The sequence below is a fragment of the Artemia sp. Qi Xiang Cuo genome, unplaced genomic scaffold (genome assembly GCF_049724085.1).
Source record: "Artemia sp. Qi Xiang Cuo unplaced genomic scaffold, ASM4972408v1 HiC_scaffold_3025, whole genome shotgun sequence".
In the NCBI taxonomy this organism is placed as follows: Eukaryota; Metazoa; Arthropoda; class Branchiopoda; order Anostraca; family Artemiidae; genus Artemia; species Artemia sp. Qi Xiang Cuo.
In genome coordinates this window covers 1375236-1386031 of record NW_028300420.1, presented here as the reverse complement: position 1 = coordinate 1386031, position 10796 = coordinate 1375236, and the positions used below count along the sequence as shown (strand labels likewise).

The 10796-nt window shown below is 34.1% G+C and overlaps 1 pseudogene; it reads left to right on the top strand.

Annotated features, from left to right (window-relative positions):
- Positions 1 to 5766: 5766 nt before the first annotated feature.
- On the top strand, positions 5767 to 6656 carry LOC148938691 (uncharacterized; annotated as a pseudogene).
- Positions 6657 to 10796: the final 4140 nt, after the last annotated feature.

The following is a 10796-nucleotide window of genomic DNA, read 5'->3' as shown; positions in this document are numbered from 1 at the left end:
TTCTGACTATGCACTTTTTATTTTTCTGGCAATTTCACTGTCTCTTATCACATTATTTTTACACAGGTAACAGTTTCGGCACGTACACACGATATGGCTTACGATATTAGTAGAAGAGTATTACTTTCTTATATTGATATCCAGTTGAATGATAATACATGAAAGATGACGATTGGATGTTTCAGTAGGTACTGCGTTACCTAAAATAGTAGCAAGGAGTTTTCCTCTATCATCAATGATAATTTTTATGTTGTCATTCTCTTTGAGTGCAATCATCTCTGGAGATCTCAATCTCGCATAACCACCAAGATAAGAGTTAAATTTTTTCGGTATTCCAAAGAAATTTAATTCATTACTGTCGTGACACTGCATGCATACATTTCCAATAGTGCTACCACCTGTACTTGTTTCAAAGTTTAAATATTTCTCTTTGTCTGCATTCAATGCTACAATAACCTTGTTATGTAAACACACTTTATTAAAATGTTCCATCTTCACTTTTTTTTTAAAGATATGACTTATGTGTTTATCGTTCCACTGCGTAAAAAATACTGATTTAATACATGCAATAGATTAGGTTGTGTCAATAACCAGTCATAGAATACCAGTGGGAAAGTCACATCGTGTCTCTGACCAATCACAGAGCGCTGTCAATAACCTGTAATAGAATGCCAGTGTGAAAGTCACATCGTGTCTCTGACCAATCAAAGAGCTCAATTGCTACAACTGTAATCATATTTTGACATTTTAAGTTATGTACAGAAAGAAAAAAATAAATAAATTTTAATAATTTCGAAGTTTTAAAAAAATTTGAATTAAACACTTTTAGGATATCGAGTGTATTTACTGAAAAATTACTGCATTACAGAGTCTCTCAAGCCCCTGAAATCTAATTTAAAGTATAAAAAAACTACTAATTTAACAAGAAAATTTCTTTTTTAATGACAACACAGGACTGAACACCATAAATTAAAAATTCATCTGAGTCTCTAAAAACAATAACAGCTATGTTAAAATATAGAAAAACTCATTATTTAAAATTAAAATATTGTTTTTTATTAATACCTATTAAAGAAAAACAATACTGACAATGTCAAAAGAGTCTCTCAATCAACTTAAAGCTCTTTTAAAAGAAGCACAATATCAATAATTATCACCCATTGTTATATATTATAGACCACCACTGAAACATACCACACACTGAATATGGCAACTGAGTCTCTCACACCCATTAAATATATATAAAAATTTACAAAAACTAATTAAATAACACTAAAATTTCTTTTTTATATACTCAAAATTAAAGATATCCAACACTGAATTATTAAACATAGTCTCACAAACTCCTTAAAGCCATATTAATATACAAAAAAACTCCTATATTACCAAAAAAATGTAGATTTTAAAGACCATCCAGTAAAGAAAAATCATCCGTAATAGTAAACGTGTGTCTCTCACTCCTCTTAAAGCTATTTCAAAATATTAAATCCATACTTATTTAACACAAAAATATTTTTTTTAATGACTAAAAAGTAATGAAAAACAAGACGTAATCATTAAACTGATTCTCTCACACTCCTGACATCTCATTTAAAATAGAAATAAACTTATTATTTAACAAAAAATTTTATTTTTTATTGACAATAAATTAAATAAAAATAACACTTAATTATGCAACTGACTCTCAATCTCCGAAACGATCTGTAAAAATATAAAAAAAAAATTAAATAAAAAAACCAATTAGTTGTTATAGAACATCAAGTAAATAAAACACACACGGAAATATTCTACGGGGTCACACAATCACAGCAAAGATACTTTAATAGAAAAAAAAAATAATTATTTAACATTAAAATAAAGATTTTAATGACAATAAAGTAAAGACAAAACACGGAATTAGGCCACTGAGTATCTAAATCACAGGACAGCTCATTTACAATATAAAAAAACTAAATATAAAACAATCATATTTAGTATTTAATGACTAAAACGAAATGAAACAACACACGGAATTTGTCTACTGATTCTCTCAATCCCCGTCACTTTCATTTATAATATAAATTTAATACTTCTATAAAAATAAAAGTTCGTTTTTTAATTACCCTATAGACAAGATTAATAAAACGGACTTAGGCACCTGGGTCTCTCAATCCCCTTAAATATATTATACAAGATAAAAAAACTAATTATTTAACATTAAAAGTTAGTTTTAAATTAAAATCAAGAACAGAAAAATAAATCTGACTATGTCACCTGAGACTATCACTCACATTAAATATATTTTTATAGAAAAACAAACTAATTATTACAACAACAAAAAACGATTTTATAGACAATCAAGTAAAAAAAAAATAACTAGTAATAATGCCCCTTAGTCTCTCACTCACCTTAATGATATTAAAAAATATACAAAAAATACTTATTAAACAAAATCATAACTAATATATTGACAAACAACAAAAGAAAAATAAAAAGTAAAAATGAACCTCATTCTATAAAAAAAAGAAAAGTTCTTTTAAAAGATACAAAAACTACTCATTTAACACAAAGAACCCCCCTTTAACTGAACCCCTGTATAACTGAAACCCCTGTACAACTGGACCTCCGTGATAAATTTCATTACGTTTAATATCTAGCCACAAAAGGCTCCAACTCACATACTAAAATGGTATTTTGAAAACAGGGAGCACGATTTACGAAAAAAAAAAGGGAGAGCCCCCGGGCACAGGACGACCCCGTGTCACTTACCCCGGGTTTATCCTACACCATCCGTGCCCCGGTCTGCACGGTAACTGAACCCTCGTTCCCCGCCCCCCACTAAGCAACCCCCCCCCCTCCTACAACTGGTCCGCCCTGTAATTTTAAATTTACAATATTTTTAAAAAGTTACTTACGTTTTATACATACCACATCGGCGAGGTAAAGATAGGTCAAGTAACAATTTCATTCTATCGTTAATTTTCAATTAATCTATTGAATACTTTCTAGCAATTCCCCTTGTAAGCGTCTACGCAAATATCTTTTCGCAAAAAATTCGCAAATCTCGTAAACTAAAGAAGTAATTACCCTTTTCATAAAAATTAGTCCTTCTATTAATGAACCCATGAAGCGAAAACCAGTCTTATAGCATCACACAATCTCGCTCCTAGTTCCAAAAATGGAATGCATGTAGCATTCGTATTAATAGGTTTAAAAACCTATTAGCCAAGTTTAAAAAAAAAACCTACTAATCAACTTACAGATGAATGACCACGGAACTTTCTCTAATCGACTGACACCCGTACAATTACTTGAAAACCTACACACATATCCGTGCCTTCAGGCGTAAGTTTGCATTTAGTTTTTCAAGTAATTGTACGGTTACTACTCACAGCGCCGTTGCTTTGTGGGTTATACGGACTGGAATATATCTTTGCAATTTAATTCTTTAAACATTTGTCTGATCTCTGTGGAGTCAAAATTTGACCCATGGTCAGAGAGCACTGCCTCAGGTAATCCATAACAAGCGAAAATTCTTTCCCATAAGAATTTCCTAGTAAATTCGGTATTTAACGAAGGTACACTATGCAAAACAACTAATCCACTGAAAGATCTACCCCTAACAATACGTAGCGATTAACTGCACTTATTATTGGGAACGGGCCTGCAGCATCAATTCCCCAAGCCAAAAAAGGCATATTTGGTGTCAAATTTTTTCCGAGAGGAGGTTTAATCTTCTTACTATTTGCGCTGTTACATGAATCACAATTAGTTACAAATTCCTTAATACTGGAGGCCATATTTTCAAAAATACAAAACTGTAGGAGTTTCCATAACGTTATTTAGTAGCTGGAATGGCTACCAAGCGCTAAATGATCATGAAATAATTTTAAGATGCCCGGAATCATCGCTCTAGGTAAAACTATCTGAATAGACGGTTCTGCAGCTACTTTTTGGTTTAGCCTAGAATGACTATTTGGAGCATACTCAATTCTATAGAGAATATCATCTATTAAAACAAACTCTTGAATAATAGGAACGAACCACGAAGAGACTTTACCAAATATCATATTCTTTTTTTCAATATCCATATCATCAAAATTAAAAATGCGGTAGAGACTATAGTCACCGCGAATTATCCAACCCTTCTGTGTCCCTGGTTAACACCAGAACTTTGGGTCAGTATCCGCTTGTGACTCAGCGAGCTTATCAGATATGAAGCTCCTCTTTTGAGCACGGCGGTCCTTCGACACATCCGGATCTTTAAATAAATCAAGAACAATTCTTATCGCGGTAGCCCTTATTTGTCGATGGCTAATGTCATCTGATTGAATACATATTCAATATACATTAAGTTTAATAATACCAACTCCTTCTGCTAAAAATTCTAGTTCACTATGAACGATATATAAGGTCTGACTACCGTCTATGCACTCCAGAAATGGTCTCGATAAAATCTCAGCTCCAGTGTTAGTCCCAGGACTGGGTCTATACGTATATAAATGACTATCCATCAGTGACGATACTTGGTACATCTTACTAGAGAGATCCCTGTGTTTACGTAAATACTCTAAATTTTTAGCGTCCACATAAATATTACACCTTCTTCCCCAAATATAATACTGAATCTGAGAGATTTTTAGGGTTTCATATAAGCCGTATAATTCCATAAAAATAGAAGACTGCTTGGAAATTGTTTTATATAAAAATCTACAAAAAGAACAAACGACTCCCATCCTTCCGTCATCTTTTTCCTGACAAAGAATAGCCCCGACCCCATGTTCAGAGGAGTCAACGCATAATTCACAATTTTTTTCAGGGTTTGTCATATGAATTACAATTTCACTATCTTTACGAGTTATTTGTCCAACTAAGGACAACCAAGCGATCTCTTGCTCTTCCTTCCATGTCCACGCTTGGGTCTTATTTAATAATTTTGTCAAAGGAGCTATTAAATCATGATAATTAAGATAATAGCATTGATAAGATTTGAAAAGTACTAATTGAGATATTAATTCATAAATTTTGTCTGTCCTTACTAATTTTTCAATATCATATATTTTGTATAATTGAGTGCTGATTTTGTAACTTTACACTATGAATCATCAGACCTGAATATATTCTTAAAAAAGTTGTGACTTAGTCGCTGATAATTTGATCTTATAATTCTTTAAACTCTCACAGAATACCTGTAGATGAAATAAGTGCTCATAAATGTTTGAAGCTTCTGTTTTAATGAATATATAATAAAATAAATTGAAAATGAAGGAACGGTTACTTTCTGGAAATAATTTATCCATGAAGCTAGCGAAAGCTTTTGCCCCAAATACACTTCGCTGTGGTATTCTTGTGTAGTGGTGGCTGCGGACAGTTAAAGGTGATAAGAACGAGAAGAATTTTTGGTACCTTTCATCAATAGAAATTTGGAAAAACCCACTGCGCATGTCAAATTCAGTATAGAACGTTCCTTTCGACAAATTTATTAAAGAAGACCCAAGCGTGGACATTAAGATAATTAATTGAATCCCTTTAATTTTTCTTCGCCTTCACTGCTTGCCTGTACGCTTATGCTTTTTTTTTAGATCTATAAAAATAAGACTAACCGCAATAATTAAATTGAAACAGTCAAATAATGATTGGATATTGCTCAACTTGGCACCCTCATTAAGGAATTGCTGGTTGGTGGAGTTGAGAATAGATAGTAGCCTTTCTTCGGTTCCAGGTCACTCAAATAGGATAAGTTGGTTGCTTAAGTTTGGTAAGCTATAATCAAATTCCCCTTAAGTAATGTCCCTACCTCGGGTAAATGATAAACCGGAAGTTTCAGCCCTAGGGCAAGCTTCTATTGTTAATACGGGAGCTACCCCCGCTCCAGTATTCCAACATGTAGCTTATAGCACAATTGACCCATTTTCCACTAAAAAAAAGGTTGATTAAACCACAGCAAATTTCCAGCTGGGTTAAGAACCTTCAAAGAGTTTGTAGATTAATGGGAATTAAAAGAATCAGTAATTATCGAGAGATACGCTGCTTTAATGTCTGAGGAATCGTATAGCTCGTATATATAAAAGTATGTGACCGCTACACATTTTTCTGGGCTAAAAGAATCCCTGTGCTCTGCTTTTCGTGATAAAATTTCACTGTCTGAAAAACTTCAACATATTATGCAAGTTAGTCAAGAAAATAATGAGCCATTCGTAAGATTTTTTATGCGCATTAATGTAGAATTTGAGAGCTATTCTTTTGTGGTTAAAAGTGTTCCTGGAAGCTAATACCTCCTTCCAGGTATCAACCTATTAAAACAGCAGGCCTTTGAACAAGGATTAAATGAGAATATCAGAAGATCCATTCGTGAAAAAGGGTTATGCGCTAATATTACAGAAGTATTTCAAAGGGCGAAATTATATGAAGAAATTAACGGAATTTGTTCAGGGATGGCCTCCTTATCAGCGGCGGTGTCCACACCCTCTCATAATTTAAGTAGCCGAGGTTCTCGTTATGAGCCAAGAAGAGGACGGTTTTTGAATAATAGGGTCTTTCATAGAGGTCGTGGGGGCTATATTCCTCCTAATAATGGTTCATACGTCGATCCCCCCCACCGGGGTAATTTCAGAGGAAGAAATTCCAGGAATTTTCGATCTTCTTATAGTAACCGAGGTAATCGAGGTCCGAATTAATCCGGCTACTCTAGACGGGGAAATTAGTATAGCTCATTTAATTCTGAAGAAGGTACTCATGGATACCACGGCGCTAGTCCGAGTCCAATCCAGACAACTAATGCTAATGCTTCAACTTCCGTTAGTAACAATCCTGATATACAACCAAGAATAAGTGTTTTCTGTGTTATATGTAAAACAGATAATCATCACACTTATAACTGTGAAATTGTAAAAAAAGGCCGACATGCTATGCAGGCTGAAAACACAGAACAGGGAAACTAAAAGGGCCAATTAGTACGGAAGAGTCTATTTTGGCTTTTCATGATTCAAAATCTCTTCATAAACCTTGTTTTTTAAATTTTTCTAATAGTAATATGAATTCTTTTCCGCTTTTTAATAAGGTTTTAATTTATAATGTTGAGTGAGACTCCTTTTTGAACTGTGGTTCAGAGAAGTCTCTCATTTCGAAAGCCTTCTTTGATTCCTTGCCTCAGCGTAATAGAGAACCTCTAAAACCTACAAATACTGTGATTAAATCGCTTTCAGGACATCAATTACCTGTAGTGGGCATTGCAAGGTTACCATTGATATTACCTGGTACAAATATGACAGTTAATCTTTACTGGGATTTTTTGGTAGTTGATAATTTGCCTTTCGATGTAATTTTAGGGTTTAAACTGACTTCCCTCCTCAGTCTCCCGCTATATCAAAAGATATCTTCCCTTGTTTGTCAGACAACGTAGCTAATTCAACCCTTCTAAGAAAAAGGGTTTCTATTACAACATAAGGAAATTGTGTACAGGGAAAGGGTTACAAAAATAAGTCTATCTGGTTCAATACCCTAAAGGGCATTGGCTTAAGCCGGATTCATAGCAACTTGATATTAATGTTAAAATTACGAGGACATTTCTTACAGGGCTAAGTTCCGTCTTTCTTACCACATAAGGCCAGCAGATATTCTTAATGGATTAAAGAATGATTTAAACGTATTTATTGATAATTGGTGCAAGAAGGAGAAAATTACTAAAGATAGATTTCAGAATTGGATAAATTTGATTTTGACTAGTGTAAGAAATAGCATGTATAGAATTAATCCTACAGATTCTTTGAAGGGATCAATATTTTATAATGCCAATATGAAACAAGCAATTGCTAATTTACAGAATGAATTTATAATTGTACCAGTTGATAAAGCTAGCAATAATTTTGCCATAATTTGTCAGAAACTCTATTGTGATATTTTATCAAGAGAGTTACAAACAACAAATACATACGAAAAGGCCCATATAGAGGAGAATAGTTTAATTGAAAATATAGAAGAAAGAATTTTGAAAAATTTCAATATTAAAATAAATGATAATGACAAACAGTTTCCTTTCTTATATTGGACGATAAAATTTCACAAAAATCCACCAAAACCACGTTTTATTGCTGGGGCAGCAAGGTGTCCAACCAAAATTGCCGCTACTGACCTATCTTTAATTTTACGAGAAATTATAAATAAATTTAAGGAAAAATGCTCCTTAATTAAAAAAGTTTCTAACTTTAACACATATTGGAGTGTTAATAACTCGTTACAAGTGATAGATTCTTAGGCGAATGTTTCAGCTAAAAGAGTCGAGTCAATTGATTTTACTAAATTTTATACAAATTTGTAACAAAAATTATTATTAGAAAAATTGAAAAAGGTTATAAAGAAAAAATTTCTTTTGTCTAATATAGGATTTTTTAAAATTGATACATTTAATAAAAAAGCCCGATGGACGAATTTCTTTAGAAGCACTATTAATTCAAGATGTTATAGCTTGGATATGGTATGCGATTTATTGGCTTTAAAAACGACATGGAAAGAATTTCGAAAATAATGGGGGGGGCGTAACAATGTTGGTATTGGAAGTGGTTTTTATAACTAGGGTTTTAGAATTCTGAAAAATTAGGAAGTGGAAACATTGCATAGATCTAACAACATACATTTTATAGTTTCCATATAATTTAGTGGGTTGTAGGGGTTCGAGCCGTGTGTTTAAACTTACAGTTACTATGCATTCTGCCAGTTGCGATTTTATCCCTAAAAAAAAGACTAAGTAAAAAAAAGAAAAAAAAAAGAAACCGAGACAACAAAATAAGTGACTCCTCCAAAGTGATTTCACCGCTTAATTTGGAAAGATATAATTCCTTGTTTTTTCAAGATTATCTGACCTATTTGTTATCACAATTGAATCGTAATATAACCTGCACACTTGTATGTCATCATCAAAGAGCTAAATCTGGAAGGAAATTCATTTTACTTGCATTTTATGACGACATTGCTCGTAAAAAAATTGAGAGGAGGGGGGTTATAATATCGCAACACCTCCTCGTGTTGCATTCGATCCCTAATACCACTGACGTGTAAAAGAGATTTTTGCTTTTTTAGACGGCTTCGTATATCCTTTCACTTAAACCATAAATGAATGGTTGTCCACTTATTTTATTTAGTTAGTTTGATATAGAAAACTTTTTTCCTACTATTTTCATTTTTCTGTGCTCAGTCTCAATAAACGATAATACCTTATTAAACAAAGAATTATAATATGTTTAAAACAATAAAAAAAGCCATAATTACAAATTTATATATTATATCATTGTAAAAACGTTTAAGAAAAGCTAACTTAACACGTCAGCAATCAGTTTCAATATTTTCAACACAGCGATGGTAACTTGGTAAAATTTTTGTAACTTGGGAATTCATATTTGGCATCAAAGCATTGCAAAATTAGTTTGAAAACACCTCCAATTCAGGCTTATCAATTTTTTTTTGGATCAATACGAGTTCACCAATCACCACCACATTCATAATTTACTAGAATATTTTATTAGATCATATTCTTTCTGTGTGCAAGGTTCATCTCAATCTCTTTGTGTTACATCACTTTCAGCAGTAGAATTTAAAAGATAAACTGCCAAATGAGAGATACAAAATCTAAATTTTGCCATGACAAGCATTGCTTTAGAGCTGCCTAAGAACAGAGCCAGTTGCATTCGTGAAGTATGGTATATTTCTCTAAAGAAATACCGTCTTATTGGTCCCCAGTGGGGGGTGATCAAGCCTCCACGAGGACAAGACCTTGGGTAGCGTGGTAGGCAGGATTCGTATCTACTCAAGATGTTGCTAAAACTACTCTAATAAACTAATAAACAAATTACAATATTAGATTGCACTCGTAAACAGTCTTCTTGAAGCCGTACAGAATCCGAGCTATAGTCAACTTGCACCGACTGGCACCGTTGATTTGGAAGAGGCTGCTGCACTTTCCAAGCTCGCCGTCTATAGTTGGCTAGTGGAGGTTACTGGAACTCACCGACGACAGTTGATATGTAGGTTATTGTTAAACTCTCCCAGCTCACCGTACATTATAGAAAGATGGAGGTTGCTCAAACTCTCCCAGCGGTGTTCCTCTAACCACTTGTCACTGTTGGTTCTCAAAGCTGAACTGTCCACAAGTTGTCTTTTCCCCCTTCTTATCTTCCAAGGCCCAAGCATAGAATTCTGGTTCCATGACCCCCAAAGTAGCCTCTCATTGGCTGGCAAGTTTTTGGCCATGTGATCCACTACCTTGAATAAAAAAGAAGGCAGAAAAAAGTACTTAAAACAGCACATACCCAAATATGCTCTTGAATGGGAACATGCACTAAATACCGAAAATATACCCTTAACGTAATAAAACACTAAATACGAGAAATACACTTATATCTAACTTGCGTAAGCCTAGCAACAATCTTTACAATCCCACGGGACCTCAAAACTAGCTCCCTTTCCATGGGTAGCCAAACCGCCCTGCGAGGCACCAGTACTATAACGCAGTGCAACAAAACCATCCCGTGAGGCATCAGTACCATCCCACGGGACCTCAAAACAAGCTCCCTTTCCATGGGAAGCCAAACCACCCTGCGAGGCATCAGTACCATCTCGCAGTGCAACAAAAAAATATCCCGTGAGGCATCAGTACCATCCCACGGGACCTCAAAACCAGCTCCCTTTCCATGGGTAGCCAAACCGCCCTACGAGGCATCATTACTATCTCGCAGTGCAACAAAAAAACCATCCCGTGAGCCATCAGTACCATCCCACGGGACCGCAAAACCAGCTCCCTTTCCATGGGTAGCCAAACCACCCTG